Here is a 16,922-nt window from a genome sequence, read left to right as displayed (position 1 = left end):
GTTTACTTAATTTAAGACATAAACAAAACATTTTTTATATTTTATTAAAATAATTAACATCTCATTTTTAACTTCAATTCAATAGTAATAAGGTAAAATAATAACGAAATAAATGTATTGATCAGTCATGACGTTATACAATCTCGCACTTTGTTGACGCCGGACGGCGACCTGATGACGTCCTTATTTTAAACGCTAAGATATTTAAAGGTACATGTTCACCATACACAAATATTACTCGAATATGTCCAATAATTATGTAACAAAAAATAAAGAGCTGAATTTCGAGTATTAAAAAACAAGATTAAAAATAAAAAAACATTACTGAAATTAATATTGCCACATTTCAATATTTAGATATATAATATGCACTGCGACTTTGATAATATCTTATGCCGAGCTTTACACTGACCAGTTAAAGGAAATATACATTGCTTCATGCAAAACATGTACAGTATATTATGGCATATCATAATGAAAGCACAGCTTACATAGTCGACATATGTTCCGCTAGGAGGCGCATTATTATACATGAAATATTCTAATGCGACCGATCTGTGCAACAGGTGTTCAAGTGTGTATGTGAGTTTGAGTTTGTGGATATTAGCCTCGCCCTGTGAAAAGGGGGTTTATTGCATGTGCGTCAAGTGTTGTCTCAGATTTGCCTGTCCGCACAGACTTATCAGAGACGACACTTTCCGCCTTAACTGGATTATTGCAAAGAAGAGTCTTCCCTTTAAACGAAAAATATTATAAAAGCGGGAAGTGTCGTCCCTAGTTAGAATATGCGAACTGCACAGGCTAATCTGAGACGACACTTTACGCACATGCATTAAACCCCTTTTCACAGAGCGAGACACATATGAGGTTGAATCATAAATAAGATTAACTCACCGTTTTTGTCAAGCGCCTTAGCCAATTCTCCTGTTGTTTCTTCGTCACCAAAAATCGCTTCGAGCTCATCCCTTGTTATCATGTCATCTTCGTTTGCATCGTAGATCATGAAAGTGCACGGATTCACGTAAAGTTTCACTTTGAAACGCACCGGCTCCTCCTGCAACGTCCAATGGTTTAACAGGTTGACACGAACACACACACACATACTTTGATTGAATGATTACCTTTGTTAATTTTAAATACAATACCATTGCTTTTACAAATGTATATATGTAATCTTTTTTTGCAACATGTATTCTTGATCACTCATCAAAGCAATGTTTTTGTAATTGACCGGTATTCATCAGGTTATGTTACAGTCTTTTATAAACTTTTACATTCGGTTACTTACTTTTCAAACGAAGGACTGACACGGAAATATGTTTAACATTATATAAAGGTAAGACAATATGTAATATGTGTAGGATTGGCAGGATTAAATATTTATTTACATGAAGACTCATTCGTATAAAAACCAATATCATAACTATACCAATGTCTTCTAGTACAAAATCATTTCTTACAATATTTGACTATTTCTGGACTTTCTTTCCAAGTCAGGTATCGCAGACACTGTGCAATCTACACAACGCACCCACGCTTGATTTTAAGGTTTTGACATAATTGACTAAGCTTTGCTCAGTTACTAGAGCGCTGTACTACAGATCCGATGATCGCGGGTTTGATCCCCATCGCGACCGCATAAAGCATGTGGTGATTAGCCATGATTTCCTTTCTACGGCTAATCACACCCTACCTTTATTTCAATTAGGGCAGTTGTAAGTTACTATTATCTATACTTTTAACTGGTAAACTAAATATCGTAGGAAAATGCGAGTAGAATATCTGACAGCTGTGATTTGACTGAAATACTGTAAAAAAAAATCCGAATAAAAACACAAACATAATTGACCAACACAAAAATTAATTTAAATTTACATCAGTGCTTCTCCTTTTCCACCAACCCGCCGCTTTGCCGCCTACAAGTAACGCGCTGCCGCCGAGATAAGCTCCAAAAATCAAAGAAAAAATACGTCGAGAGGGATCTAGTGGTACGCTGTCCTCGTTGGTTTTGGCACTCAAGCCCAAAGCATTTCTCTCACCACACGAGACGCATGTGAGGACAAACGCTAGAATCAGCACGTACAGCATATTTTTCCTGCAAATCGTTCAAATATATACACATTTACTAATGCTATTAATTTTGCTTAGATACAAGTATATGGCAGGGTATTAGTCTTAAGGTAGTGTAAATACCATTACACTCCAGCGTTTTTATACGACGTCGGCTTACGTCATCATTCATAATAGGTTGTACTCAAGTATATACGGCTTCATTCGGGAAAGTCTGTTTTATTTCGGTTTTCGTTGGAGAAAATAAGTTTTTTTTAATTATATGCATACTTAGTTTCGTTTTGAAAGATGGCTGTTCAAAAAGTGGAAATTATACCGTTACATTAAAAATATGGAAAACATAAAGTGGGGATTAGCTTTCTAAAGCTTTGAATAAATCTTGACATTTATACTTGTAAAACAGTAGTTTTCTTTCAAATTAGACAATAAGAAGCGGTCTATATTGGATTGTCATCGTGTTATAATAATTACCTTCTACTTAATTGGCATATATGCACGTATTGTGATAGTCGGACAATTATAATTATTATATTTTATAGTAACATTTTGTTCGGCATTGCGTTATGCGCAGTTGCGCATGTGTACATATCTTTTGTGATCATAAGGAGGTAAACGTAATAAATGAAAAATTGCAAATGTAAGGGTGGAGAATAGAAACCTATTTCGCATGAACAAAAAACACACAATTTTCTCTTTGATTCGGAAACGAATGAAACAAGTCGCCATCATACGCTATTTATATATGCGTATTTTATTATTTATATTTAATATATTTTCCAGATATAACAATTAAATACATTAAGAACATGGTCAAATTATACAGCCTCGCCAAATTTATTATTTTATATAAACAAACTAGCCCGAAAATGCATTTCTTTCTCTCTGATTTCATTAACACATACGGCACATATGTGTATTTTTAATGTAAAAAATTTACTCCTTAATCGTTGTTCTGACTTTAAAAAACATTAAATGTTCAAAAAAGAATAAGAGCTTCAAAAAATATATGACCCACCACTGTCTTAAATTGTATGCAAAAGTTATATGACATGTACAATTAACCACCAATACATTCCCCAAAATAACCACATTTATTTAATACTAAATTTAACATGTGCATTTTCTTAGTACATAAAAAAGTTCTTAAAAAGATCCATATGATAACAGGTATATGAAAAGATTTTCATCTTTTTCAGACCAGTGTGTGCTACCTTTAATGATTTCTGCGTCTGTTGCCTTTATTTAATAATTTAATGTAACTCCTTATTAAAGTAAAGCAAGATATTTGTTATAACAAACACTTGAATTAACCGACATGTTCTCCATACTTAACTCGCATTTAACAAATTAAACAATTTCATTTATAAGCAAAACAAGAAAACAATCTAAAAGTTTTACCTTTGGTTTGAATACGCGTTGACGCTGCCTGTTGAATTACTTAGACCGCTCGTCCTAGCAGAACTTTCGGTGACTTTAGACCTCCTTTGCCTTTCCATCTCCAACGTCTGAATTTATAACAATAAGCCCGATGGAATTCGGGATTCTACCCGGGCAAACGCCTACGTATTGCATCCAATTGGTTGGTATGATAATTGACAGGACGCCTTATCGATGATCGCTCCGCCCACTTAATCACGTGGCTTAGCGGTTATCAAACCTAGACAAGCTAACACCAAAATGGCTTCTTTGCCAATAGACTGCATATAGATTTACGCGATATTCCTGACGATTTTTATGGACTTTGTTAACACCCTTTACACTTGTAAAGGGATTGATATCATTAAGTTATTTGCAAATGCTAAAAATATACGGTTATAGAGAACATCAGCTATTTATAACGTGTACATCGGTATATTAAACACGCTCTCAAACGCTTGCACGTTTACCGAAATCGAATCCGTTATTACGTGTCATGTCACACTTCACCGGTATTTACCCATGATATTTACACAATATTACCGAAACATTTCCCCCTCCCCGTGTATTTGACACGAAATAGCGCTCCATTCCTGGTAATTTGGTGAAGTTTTACGCGCTTTTCGACGCCGAGTACTTGTGGGACATTTATCAATCACTTAAATTGAAAGCGCAAAACAACGCAATAAGTTTGGTCATTGTCTGATATAAATTAGCGTTGTGCGAAGGGAAAATATGTCATGCTAATTAATAAAGCTACCAATATCAGACGCACGCGCAGGTTCCGACTTCCACCAAGTTACCGCATTTATTAGTTAATTTATATCAGTAATTAATAACTCTTTTTCAATAGCGTTTATCGATACGTCTTTATTAAAATAGTAACAAAGTAGTTTTCATTTGTTTTTGACACACACAAAACTCGATTTTTAACGATTTTTAATTTAGTTAAGTTACACAAGGTGGGTACCAAAATTCTCTATTATTTTACATGCACACGTGACATAATTCATACTTAAAAATGCTTAGTTATTGCTTTTATGACATTTCAAGTTTTTTTTAAATAAATTAATGATCTATATGGGGGATCTCGTTAATTCTTGAAGCTTCTACTCGCTCTTGTCAAGACCGCATTTCCGCGTTGAAAACGGTATAAATTTTATTCATTGAACTTATCTTTCTGGATACCAAATGTCAGATTTGCATAAACCCTATTTATACCGTTTTTGCCATATTTCATTTCCGTTTTTATCCGAACGAAACTCGTTTGAAAAATGAGAACTAGGCATTCGAGCTTCAAGTGTGGATTAAAGGCGTTTATTGGTGACACCACATCTCTGCACATGTGTAGATACCGTTAATAAGATAAGATATCACGTGTCACCTTTAAATAACATGTATGATGACAACTAAGTCCATTTCTATCAGAGTAATAAAACACAGCATGAATTAGGCTTTATGCTGGGTTTTATTTATCGTAAAGTAATGCAGATGAATATTGCTGCTATTAATCACCTAGTAACTGGTAAAACTATTAAAAAACATGAACTATTATGCGATGATCAGACCGACAACATAAACTATTTAAATCTGCTAGTATAATCGATAAAAAGATATTGTTATTGTCTTTTACAGTGTTGACGTTCGTGGGGCCGACCGCACGCATTTATCCATCACTTACACTTCTCAAGATCTCTTTTCGGCTTTGGAAACGATATAAATTCAATGTCACCAACATATCTTTCAGGATATCGATTGTACGAGTTACATAATCCCCATTGACACCGTTAAACCATTTTGAATCTACGTTTTAAAAGAGGAAATCAAAAGAAACTCGTTACAATAAAAGTGAACCTAGACATAGCTTGTCTAGAAAATGGCGGACAGTTCGTTGCTAACTCGCGCGCCCGATCTATCGATCGCTGATTGGTAGATCAAGTCTTAGATAAGGATTTGATTGACAGTTGGCGTCATGTCAATCCCCAGGTACGGCAGACGCATTAGGAAAACCTCGATTTCAGATCGGTAGCATGGAGCATGCGTGGTCGGAGGAATTCTTTACATAGAACGTGATGACACTACAATAATCTGAACATGCCTATATATGGTATTATCTTTGGCAAGCATTATATTCGTAAGCTGATGCTGTGTTTGCCCACTAATAATAGTTGTTTAACACCTATCTTGCACACTTCCGTAGCACACTGGTTGGCTTAGTTGCGACATCTGGAAAACAGAATGCATTTAAGTTTATAACATGTAGTTTCATCACGACACTCAACACTAGCCTTGCCTCTGGTTGAATGCTTTCGAAAAGATTTGATGTGTTTTCAAACAACGTCAAACAATTATAGCTTCTGTCAGCATAAACGTGTCTGCTTCTGTTTAATTAAAACGAAAAATTGAATTAATGAGGCTTTTTTTCATGGCTCTCGCGTTGTTTTTTGTTTATTAATATGCTTGTCATTTTCTTTAAATAACTAATTGCTTCACTTTTATTTAAAATAGGAAACGAAATTACCTGGTCTGATAATGCATTTTATTAAGACAAATGATTTTTAGTCCAGCACAGTGTATTCATAAACTAAATTGTTTGTAGTTCATTTGCAAGAAAGCTCTCGTTCTGCTAATTCATGTGGTATATTATTATACAGCACCTTTACATCACATTTTGTCAAATCGGTGGCAAGATCATTTTGTTAAAATAAAGAACAATTTAATTTAAAAGATTCAGCATCTAATACTGTCCGTTGAAAGTCGTCTACAGTCGTCTGCCATTTCCTATAGTTATATTTATTTCTGAAATCAATAATTATCCATCGATAAAATATGCATGCTTTTTGCGCGGTCTTTTTTATATGCTAAAGAAGTGCTGTTTGCGCAGATAAGGGCAATGCTGTTTTCGATGGTGGTGATGCTGATTACGGTGGTAATTTTGTGATGCCGCTGAAGTTCTGGTAATGTTTATGATGTCGATGGTGGTGATGTTGATTTGTATGGTAGTGGTTTTGATGTATGTTATAATGATGATAATGCTGGCTGTAGTGATGCCGATTTGAGAGTTTGAAGTGCTAATGTCGGAGGTGGTGACACTGATATCGGGGAACCGGATTTTATATGACTACCTCAACCGAGATCTCGCTAAAATGATACCAAGTAGTATATGAATCTTTGCAAATTTGAAAATAAACTTTTCCGTTACTGTTAAGTGAAACAAGTAATTGAATACCCGTACTCACTATGTTCTATGAAAAAAATGCTGAATAAGGATAACGGTTTCGTCGATTTATTTTACTGACGCAACTAGAACATTCGTATTTCAATGCCGATAATTTCAGCTTAATATGGGGATAAGTACGTTAAAATTTGACTGTTTCAAACATATTGTGGCTTCTTTTTCCTGAACGTGCATTACGATGATCTGAATAATTAACGACCTTGGCTATTTATCTAAACAATTTTATCAAAGACGTTAATACTTAATTCTCTTTTATCTCATTGAGCATCAACAAGTTTGCATGTTTTGTTAAAGGGGCCTTTTCACAGATTTTGGCATTTTTTAACTTATTCATTAAATGCTTTATATCGATTTATGTAAACATTGGATCGTAAAAGCTCCAGTAAAAAATCAAGAATAAAATTAAAAAAAGGAAAAGAACATTGACCGGACCAAGCTTCGAACCAGTGACCCCTGGAGTCCAGCCAGAGTCCTGAAGTAAAAACGCTAGAGCCTACTGAGCTATTCCGCCGAGTACATATACGTGCAGTATTTTATACCTTATATAAGCAATATTCGTAGTTTCACAAAATTTAACGACAAAAACAGAACTCTCCAAATTATTCAATCGTTTCTCGTTGCAACGCTTTATAATTTTTAGGTTTTAAAATCGTCAAAAGATGCATATAATGGCTATATTAGACCATGGTAAATGTTCAGTATTACTGTTTCCTCACAAATATCATAACTAAAACGAAAATTTGCGAATCTGAAACAACTTTTTTCAATTTTGTCAATTTACCAAAGCGTGAAAAGATCCCTTTAAGACGTATGCATTAGTAATACTGAATTCATACACGACGGAGAACCAGAGTTGTCGGTCGTTTACGGTAGTTTTCGTAAAAGGTTAATATTTAGAACGGTGTTGTATTACATATCTACCAGATAAATTACTCTACCGCGTCATTTCGAACGTATTTTCCACTGTTCTTATTCAGGTAAAGGTTACTTGTTTAGTGTACTTGTTTATTAGGTACTCCTATAAATATGAGGTCGATTTACATCGACCTCATATCGTTTAACGTTATTTTGCAATAGCATCGTTCCGACATGAATTCAGTGTCGGAAGCTTTAACGGCATCAAATTCATATAACAGCACGGAATAATCATGCAATAAATTATTAAACATAATATATAAACATTATTTTACTAATTGCATTAGAAAAATGTTTATACAAACTTACAAGTAATGATAGTCCAGACCTTAAAACACTACCACTGTTCAAATTCCATATTGTTGCCATATAGCACTGTGTAAATTGAAAGTTGCATAATGTTACCTCATTGGTCGGTTATAAATACATTGTTTCTCTATATATAGTATTCGATTTAGACGAAAATAATAATTTACGTGGAATGTCATATTAGTTTTCCATTAAAACTTTGATCTTGCCGTGTGTGTATATGGACGTTATTAATTATGTTATACTTATTTTTGTATTTCATTAAGAATTAGAACGTGTAGCCCTTTTTGTTAACTGTTTTTAGCAAACGATTCGCGGCTTAATAAGACACGGAAAATAGTTAAAGCGACACTTTCATTTAAAGGTTTAATGTGAACAACATTAAATGAAACCTTTTTTGGTATTAATATATTTTATTGACATGTTAAATTCGATACTTGAAAAGGTGTTTAGTCTTTAAAAGATGTCGCTGATATTGTTAATTTCAATAACTGTTAATATGCTTAATGTTGTATATGAAATTGAATAGTTTCACTTAGTTGTATTCCCGCCTAAAATCCGATATCGTAACACGCGCAACGGTTAAGAATAAGGTCTAAATAAGTTTAAGTATTCAGATCCGAATATCAGCAGCTGTGCCAGCTGGGAAGCCCCGTTTTGGCTTTAACAACCGCAAGCGAAACAACAAACTTTTTAAGTCTTGCACTTAGACTCCATGATCACAAGTATAGGTCCCTGCTGTGGCGTATGACACCATAGTGTTATTTAGTATTGGTCGGCACAGTATCTGATCATAACGAGATAATTGGTTTGTGCTGAACACAGGGGCAATAAAACCACAGATCTATCAATAAACAAGATTATTGAGATATCTTTTATTGAACACCGCGATAAAAATGCTCAAACCACGGACTCTAGATTACACGGATAGGAAACATGGCAACATTCTCAGAATCATCACTGCTATATGTGTAATCACCTAACAATTCGTCTAAAAATAATTTATATATTTGAGTTGAAGACGATGTACTGTTGTATAAGTCTGAATAAACTATCTGTCTGCCTGTCTAAATCTAAGCCGTCATCGTCCCAGTGAAAAAAATCTGATTTTGAATAGTTGGACATGATGCCCTGATGTCAAAATACAAAATGACCCGCGTAACACCGACCGTGATTTTCAAGAATCTTTAATAAATTGATAATTTAAGGTAAATGACATTTCATATAATTATACATAATTCCCTCGATGATAATTAACAGCAAACGATGAATGTTTTTTACACCCATTTTATTTCAAGTATGCATGCAAAGCCGAATAAAATCGAGAGGGTCCGCTATATACGCTGTTTCATCATAAATTTAACACCCTTTCTGTGTTATAAACAAGAGCTGAAATCGTTAATTTATTAAGATTTATTTATAATAAGCTTTATTGATATGCTTCGTGAACAAAATACTACAATATATTCCATAAAAAATATAATAATCATGGCAAAGGAAATCCAATGGCCGGTTTCTAAACAAAAGCATAATCGCCAAGACCGTAGCATCAGTTCAGTGCGTTAGGAACGCGCGCTACTTTCTTCCACCTTTATTCTTTAATTACTTTCGTTTTTAAAAAAATTTTTCTATCGTATACAGAATTCTATTCTCCTAAGCAAGATGTAATTTTTAAAACTGAACTCCTAATATAAACGCTACAAATTGGTATTAAGTACGAACATGTCAACCGTAAATCTAGATTCTAAAACTCCAAAACGGTATGATATTTGCAAAAGTTAAAGTTATAACTCGCCGGGCTGTCGAAATCAGAAGAACGCTACAAATTGGTATTAAGTACGAACATGTCAACTGTAAATCTAGATTCTAAAACTCCAAAACGGTATAGTATTTGCAAAAGTTAAAGTTATAACTCGCCGGGCTGTCGAAATCAGAAGAAAAACTTGATATATATTAATATATCTGTTTACTACGTAACGTAAGCTTTCTAATGATATATAATTTGTCAAAATCGGCCGAGAAATGAAACTATAATTCAACAAAAGACGTGAGTGGGTACATCAAAATGTATAATCTCGGCGCTTCGCTGTACGCTAATTGTACAAGATCGATAGCCACAACACGGTAAAACGAGCGGTGGTAAAACATAAAATGTGTATTTCTTGTGTTTATCTCGCTATATTAATAACAACGGGAATATACTAAAACGTATATTTTTTTGAAAGAGGAATTAATAAGCAACAAGATAACGTATAAACCAATAAAATCGGATAAATAGTTTATGCATAAGATTGAATTTACTACAGTAAGGGTCAAATACTCGATTCATCTCCTATCAATATACACTCCGTGATACAACTGGTAGTTGTAACACACACATATAGGTTCTATTTAATTAAAGAGTACAGAAAGCTAAAAAGTGATGTGGTTTGTTGTACAACAACAATTGGTTATGTGTAACCTATTCAAAAAATAATTTCGTTCAAGATAATTCAATGTAATTCTATAAACGACAAACACACTTCGTGTGTTGTGTATGTTTATTTTATAAATGTACATAAGTCAGTTAATAAGTGGTTTAAAAGCACAATTTTTACACATTTAAGAGGTAATCGCTCACATTTATGTCTAATTAATGATAATTTTATGCATTAGCAAAGATTTAACGAGAAAAACTGAAGTTTAAGTTGAACTCAATTTGCTACAGGAAAACGACGGTAGCCGTTTAGACGTAAGCGGGGTAGCTTACGTCTAATTATTTGGACTAGTTTATTAGGTAAATTGCATACGATTGTAATCCCCATTTCGAACGTTGAGTTGTCATTTGGTTTGTGATTAAGGTCTATTAGAAGTTAATGACGTAATCTTGTTTTCATTTGTAAACACGTCAAACGTCCCATAGTGTTGTTGTAACGAAAGTGGTTTACGATGATCAAAACGTCTAACTGTTGGCTTGTTTGAATTTAACTATTAGTTTCATTCTGTTACCATCGCATATCTTCGTAACACTGTCATTTATCTAATCACATCGGTTGATACCTAGGTTGGTAAAATTGTATCTTATTCAAATGATTCTTTTTAATTGTTTTTTACTAGTTTATCCCCAATACGGCATGGAAATTCATACAAAGAGCTAATTCAAATGAAAGCAATGTGATAAAATAAGTATGCACAGTTACCTCATTTACGAACAAAAATAATTATGTTTTCTGGAATTAAATGGTTTCTCTTTTTCATTTCAAATGTTTATATTTCGGATACTGTTTTATACTATTATCAATATATGTTGGTAATCTTACACCTGTTTCTGTATATTTGGTACGAGATGACTTTGGATAGGTATCAGTTGACCAAAAACAGGTATAAGTTGACCAAAATGGGTTTGAGTTGATCACAGTATGTTTTGAAAAGTTACCTAATAGGTGTCTTCAAACAGACACATTTAATGAAGATTTTTCTTGTATAGACTTAAATGGTAGATCGATCTTATTTTTCTTTGCATCTATAATGTGTAGCTCAGTGACCCAGTTAATGTTTACGGTTTGAAACTCAGGGGTCCTGGGTTCGATCCTCACATGCGGTGCTGATTTTTTTCATGGGAGTTTCCTCTGGCCAGACTTCAGAGCCCTAGCCTAGTACTGGTGAAACCCAGGAAGCATAATTAAGTGAATCTTTGCCTTAATGTCAGTTAAATACACGGGAAAAAACACCATACAAACAAACATATCAAGATGTAAGTACATGTATGATAAATGGGGGGGGGGGTGAAGATTTCCCATAAAGATGGTACTTTGATGATCAAAGTAGATAAGATCATATTTCTGTGAAAAATGTATAGAAACTTACATCAGCAAGTGTAATATCTGACAACGTAACAGTTATTGTCTCTTGAATCTGTGATTATACTACATAATAATGACTTGTTTTTATAAATAAAAAATAATGTACATGAATACATATGCAGATATGAGCCAACAGCAAAGAGCAGCTGCTCTTTTAAGGCAGGCAGCAGATTTGTTGAATGTCAACACATGTGACAGGAGTACACAATACCAGCACCTGCACCAGTAACCTCTGTCAGTAGCTTAAGTGCTGCAAAGGCAATGTTTGCACCCGACAGTAAAAGAAGGAGGCATGGACATGCAAATACAGGAACAGTGGCAGTGTCAGCACTGGACCATTACACCGAGGTGTAATCAGGTAGGCATCACTAAGAGGCATGTACTAGATATATTGGAACTACAGTTCTATTGTAATTTTCATAATATTCATGCATATACATCTTATTTAACTGTGCAAACTTAAAGAAGTCATTTATTATTGGATACTTCCTAATTATTGTTTACAAGACCTTCCTGTACTTTAAATTTGTTCTTGAAACTCCCTACATAATTAATGATTAGGAAAAATGCTTTTAGGTGCTTTTTCTAAAAAGGTTTATGGAATGAATGCCATAGTTTAGGATATTACAAACACTTTTGAATTTAAAAAAATAATTCCCAAGTGTACCCGTCCTTTTTCCAATTAGGCAAAGACATCGCTGCAATACAGAAAATCAGATTCCACAACACGGCACTTATAAGTACTGTATACAAATTAACATGTGTATCAAGTTAAGTCAGGTTCAAACTGCACAGGTTATACCGGTAACTCTGGTGGTATCAGTTATAGAACGAAAATGTTTTTTGCCCGTAAAATCCCAGGTAAATAACTATAATAAGTATTAGTTATACAATTGCATATACTTAACGTTTCTTAATAAGGCCTAAGCTCTTGCATAAATCAAGCTAAATATTAAATGATTTCAACCTTAACAAGACAAATGTGTTGCATTCACTTCCCTACTGTAAATGCAGGTTCCTGGTTACAACTAATGACCACCTGTTGAAGGAGCTAGAAGTTACCAGGGAGAGACACCAGCACAAAGGTGAATCAGATTAACTGGAGCTACAAGCAGCTTAAGAAAAAGCTTCAAGGCCAATCTTAATAAGAAATATTCTGCTGGAACATATTGAACCGTTTATTTAATCATGCAGCAATTTGTTGTTTGCCATTTGATCATTTGGCATGCTTAAGCTCAGCATAATATTAGAGAATTTGATTTATTTCACATTATTTTAATTATCTTGCAATGATTTTACAAGCATCTTTTTAACACATCTTGTAGATTGGTAAGCAGATATGTTCTTGCTAGATTTCAATGGTGTAGTTTTTTAGTAAAAATGTCTTGCCTTTCTATTTTGTTGTGCTGACATTTAGACATTAGTCATAATTTGTTTGTAGTGAACAGCCTAGGCTAAGTAGACCTGGTACATGTATTCAATCAAATTGAGCTGCGTTCTGGAGAAATTGGCTTTATGCATGTGAAATGTCCTCCCAGATTAGCTTATGTGGTCCACACATGCTTATCTTGGACAACACTTTCGGCCTAGACTGGATTTTCTTTTTCAAAATACTTTCTTTGAACGAAAAATCTCATAAAACCAGACAGTGTCTTCCCTGATTAGCCTGTGCGGACCGTACAAGTTAATATGCAACAACACCGTAGGAACATGCATTAAATCCCATTTTCCCAGAGCAAGGGTCAATTGTATTGATTTCCTTTCAATATTTACATGCCCTTTATTTTAGGATCATACAGATTCTAAATGCCTATTCATTGTAGGCTGAATATTCAGGTATAAACAAAAAGTGACATAAGATCTTTGTTAAGACAGGGCCCTGAATTCTTTTTTTTATTATTCAATATAATACATACAATGTATACATGTATATGATCATACAACATAGTGATTGTACAAATTAATAAAGTTCAGACATGTTATACAAGATATGCTAATATATAATTTTTTTAGAGGGAAAAGAAAAGAACAACACTTACAGAAGAATAGTTATGAAAAATGATGAGTTATATAAAGTCGGAAAAAAAGCATACTGGACTTGTGTGTTTTGTTGTATATTCACAATGATCTTGTAAGATTGAAAAAAAAAAAAATAAAAATAAACAAACATATTTTGGAAAGATAAACTAACATTAGAGTGAAATGTATATAAGTGGACAAACATTATGAGAATTTAATCAGATTCCATTTTTGTTCAAAGATTTGTAATGTGTCATTACTGAGGGCTATTTCTTTCTCAATCTGGATTTTTAGTTTAAGACTATGGACAAAACAAAAATTTGGTACTTGTTTTTTGTTCTTCATGTGAAGGATAAAATATTTCATCACCATAAGAATAAAATTCACAATATTATTACAGTTTATTGATTTCAATGAGTTAATTACGAAACTTACATTTAAGAAAGATTGTTTAACGTTTAGTTGCTGTTGTTCAAGAAAAGATACTTATTGATTCCAAATAGGCTGGACGTGTTTGCACTCCCAAAAAATATAGTTTCAATGTTTTCACCGCAGAAGTCACACAGATTTGAGTTAGATAATTTGCATTTAAAGATATATTTATTTGTAGCTATAATTCTATGGATGTATTTATATTGAATTTCTCAGTGTGCTTTCAATACTTGCTTGAATTCTAGCATTTAATGAGGTTATGTGCTTTTTTCCAAACTTATTCTATGTCTTTTATAAGTAAAAGGTGAACACTAGCAACAATATAATTTGCTACCAAAAATGTTTTCCATATATATAACTTCATTTACATGAAAGAAGTTAACATGTGTAAAAAAAAGTTTGGCAAACAAAATGATGGGTATTAATTTCTTTGTGATTTTATGCATTTATATTACACAAATTATAAAATCATGATGAAGTATATGTAATTAACAAATATAAATCAGTTTATTTATTGTTCATCCAGGCATATACATATAACCAGACAGTAGTGCAATCTCACATGTATATGTAGGTTTTTAACTTATATTGCACCAGTGTATAGATTGTTTTGAAAACAATTGTATGCTCATGTTAAAGTTGCATATGTCTAGTCATAAGCAGTATGTGTGGGATACACTAGCAACAGGACCAGAGTGATCATTTTGTTTTCAGATGATGTTTATTTAATGTGTGTTTCATCCTTATATTTATTTAACCAGTATGCCATGTAATACATATATTTCCTAATAAAATTAAAAAAAAAGGTTATTCAGTATTTAGATTATGTTGACACGCTATTTCATCATGGATGGCTTCATCCACAGTCATTAAAGACACACAGCAACAACATAATTGATCCAAGGTCTGGGAAAATGGGTCTTTATGCATGTGCGTCAAGTGTTAATCAGGGCAAATCAGCTATGACATTTAACCTAAATGGAATTGTTCGATAAAAAAAGTCTCTGTCGGAAAGTGTTGTCCCTGATAAGCCTGTGCTGACGGTACAGGCTAATCTGAGAAAACATTTTGAGCACATGCATTGAGTCCAATTTTCCCAGAGCCAGACTCAAATGTTAAAGCAATGCACTATTAAAAATATATCCCATGAAGAGCAGTAATAGTGGTTTGCAATTTATTGAAAATCTTATAATTGTTCAAATAAAAAAGATTTATTCATTATTTACAGCAAAATGCAATCATCTTTCCAAAACAACAACACAATTGGCATTTCTTGTAAACTTCAAAAGGCTATTCACACTATATGATAAATTAAACTGGTTTTTATTATAAACAATACATACAAAAGAAGCACATACAGTTCTCACTATTCTATTCATAGCAATTCGTATTGATTTCAACAACAACTACCATAAACAACATTTCCATTTGCATGTTTTAAAAGGAACAAGTATTTTAAATGCTATTTCAAAACACAATCTATCATTGAAACAAAATGTTGACTTTTGAAGAGGCACTCTCCTATAAAGCACTTTCTTAAAATGTACGTTTTTTAGTAATCACGATAGAAAATTACAGTACCTCTTCGACTCCTTCAAAATATATTGGTACATACAAAATAAACACTAACTCATACTGATGTAACAACCGGTGACATGCAGTCTGATTTCTAGTTATCTGCTGAACCACCCTTTATACAGTGTGAAAATTACATAAAAATATTATTTTATCTAAGACATTTCTGGCTGAACAAAAGTTTCTTATAACAAACAAGAGCTGTGTTCGTGAAACAAAATGCCCCCTACTGCGTCGCTTTGAAGCCATATATTTGACCTTGAAGGATGACATTGACCATTCACCACTCAAAATGTGCAGGTCCCTAAGATACGCATGCATGCCAAATATCGAGTTGCTATCTTCAATATTGCAAATTTGACCTTGACCTTGAAGGATGACCTTTACTTTTCATCACTCAAAATGTGCAGCTCCATGAGATACACACGCATGCCAAATATCAAGTTGCTATCTTCTATATTGCAAAAACTTGACCTTTGACCTTGACCTTGATGGATGACCTTGACTTTGACCTTTCACCACTCAAAATGTGCAGCTCCATGAGATACGCATGCATGCCACAAATCAGCTGCTATCTTCAATATTGCAAAATTTGACCTTGACCTTTCACCACTCAAAATATGCAGCTCCATGAGATACACATGCATGCCAACTACTAGTATCAATTTGCACATAACACAACATGTACATGATTCTAGGCTAGTTATTATCTAGCAAGGAAACCAACATTCTAAAGATGGTTGCCATTACAGGAACCAATTGCGAAAGAAAAAGAGACATATTGTTGTTATTTTGTCTAGGTTATCTCTATAACATAACTATTAGGATAAACAGTACACCCACAATTCGACCCGTGCTTTAAGACACACTCTTTATAAATTTGAATGGGTTTTGTTCATTTCAAAAAAGCTGTAACATAATTTTGAAAACTGAGTCGCGTCTAAGATTATGCAATAGCGTACAAATTCAGTGCCTTCAGCGCTTTGATTTACTCTATCATCGCTTTTTACGAAGGATTCCAGAAATAGTCGATGTATCACGGTTGATACCGGAGATTTTGATTTTGATGTTAAGAGTGATTTCTTGGCAATAGTAATTTACGCTGC

At 33.6% G+C, this 16,922-nt stretch overlaps 2 long non-coding RNA genes across 2 annotated transcripts in view; one reads left to right on the top strand and one right to left on the bottom strand.

Moving 5' to 3' along the window:
- The window catches only part of LOC127840138 (uncharacterized), a 183,058-nt gene that overhangs the window by 125,198 nt on the left and 40,938 nt on the right, over positions 1-16,922 (bottom strand). The window lies entirely within an intron of this gene.
- LOC127840141 (uncharacterized) lies at positions 7,610-12,925 on the top strand. The gene is made up of 3 exons (XR_008030438.1): positions 7,610-7,701; positions 11,913-12,148; positions 12,805-12,925. It is a non-coding gene; the product is annotated as an uncharacterized LOC127840141 (long non-coding RNA).

Source organism: Dreissena polymorpha, chromosome 7, assembly GCF_020536995.1.
Source record: "Dreissena polymorpha isolate Duluth1 chromosome 7, UMN_Dpol_1.0, whole genome shotgun sequence".
Lineage (NCBI taxonomy): Eukaryota > Metazoa > Mollusca > Bivalvia > Myida > Dreissenidae > Dreissena > Dreissena polymorpha.
Note: the sequence above shows the minus strand (reverse complement) of the source record. Positions and strands in the feature narration are given on the sequence as shown.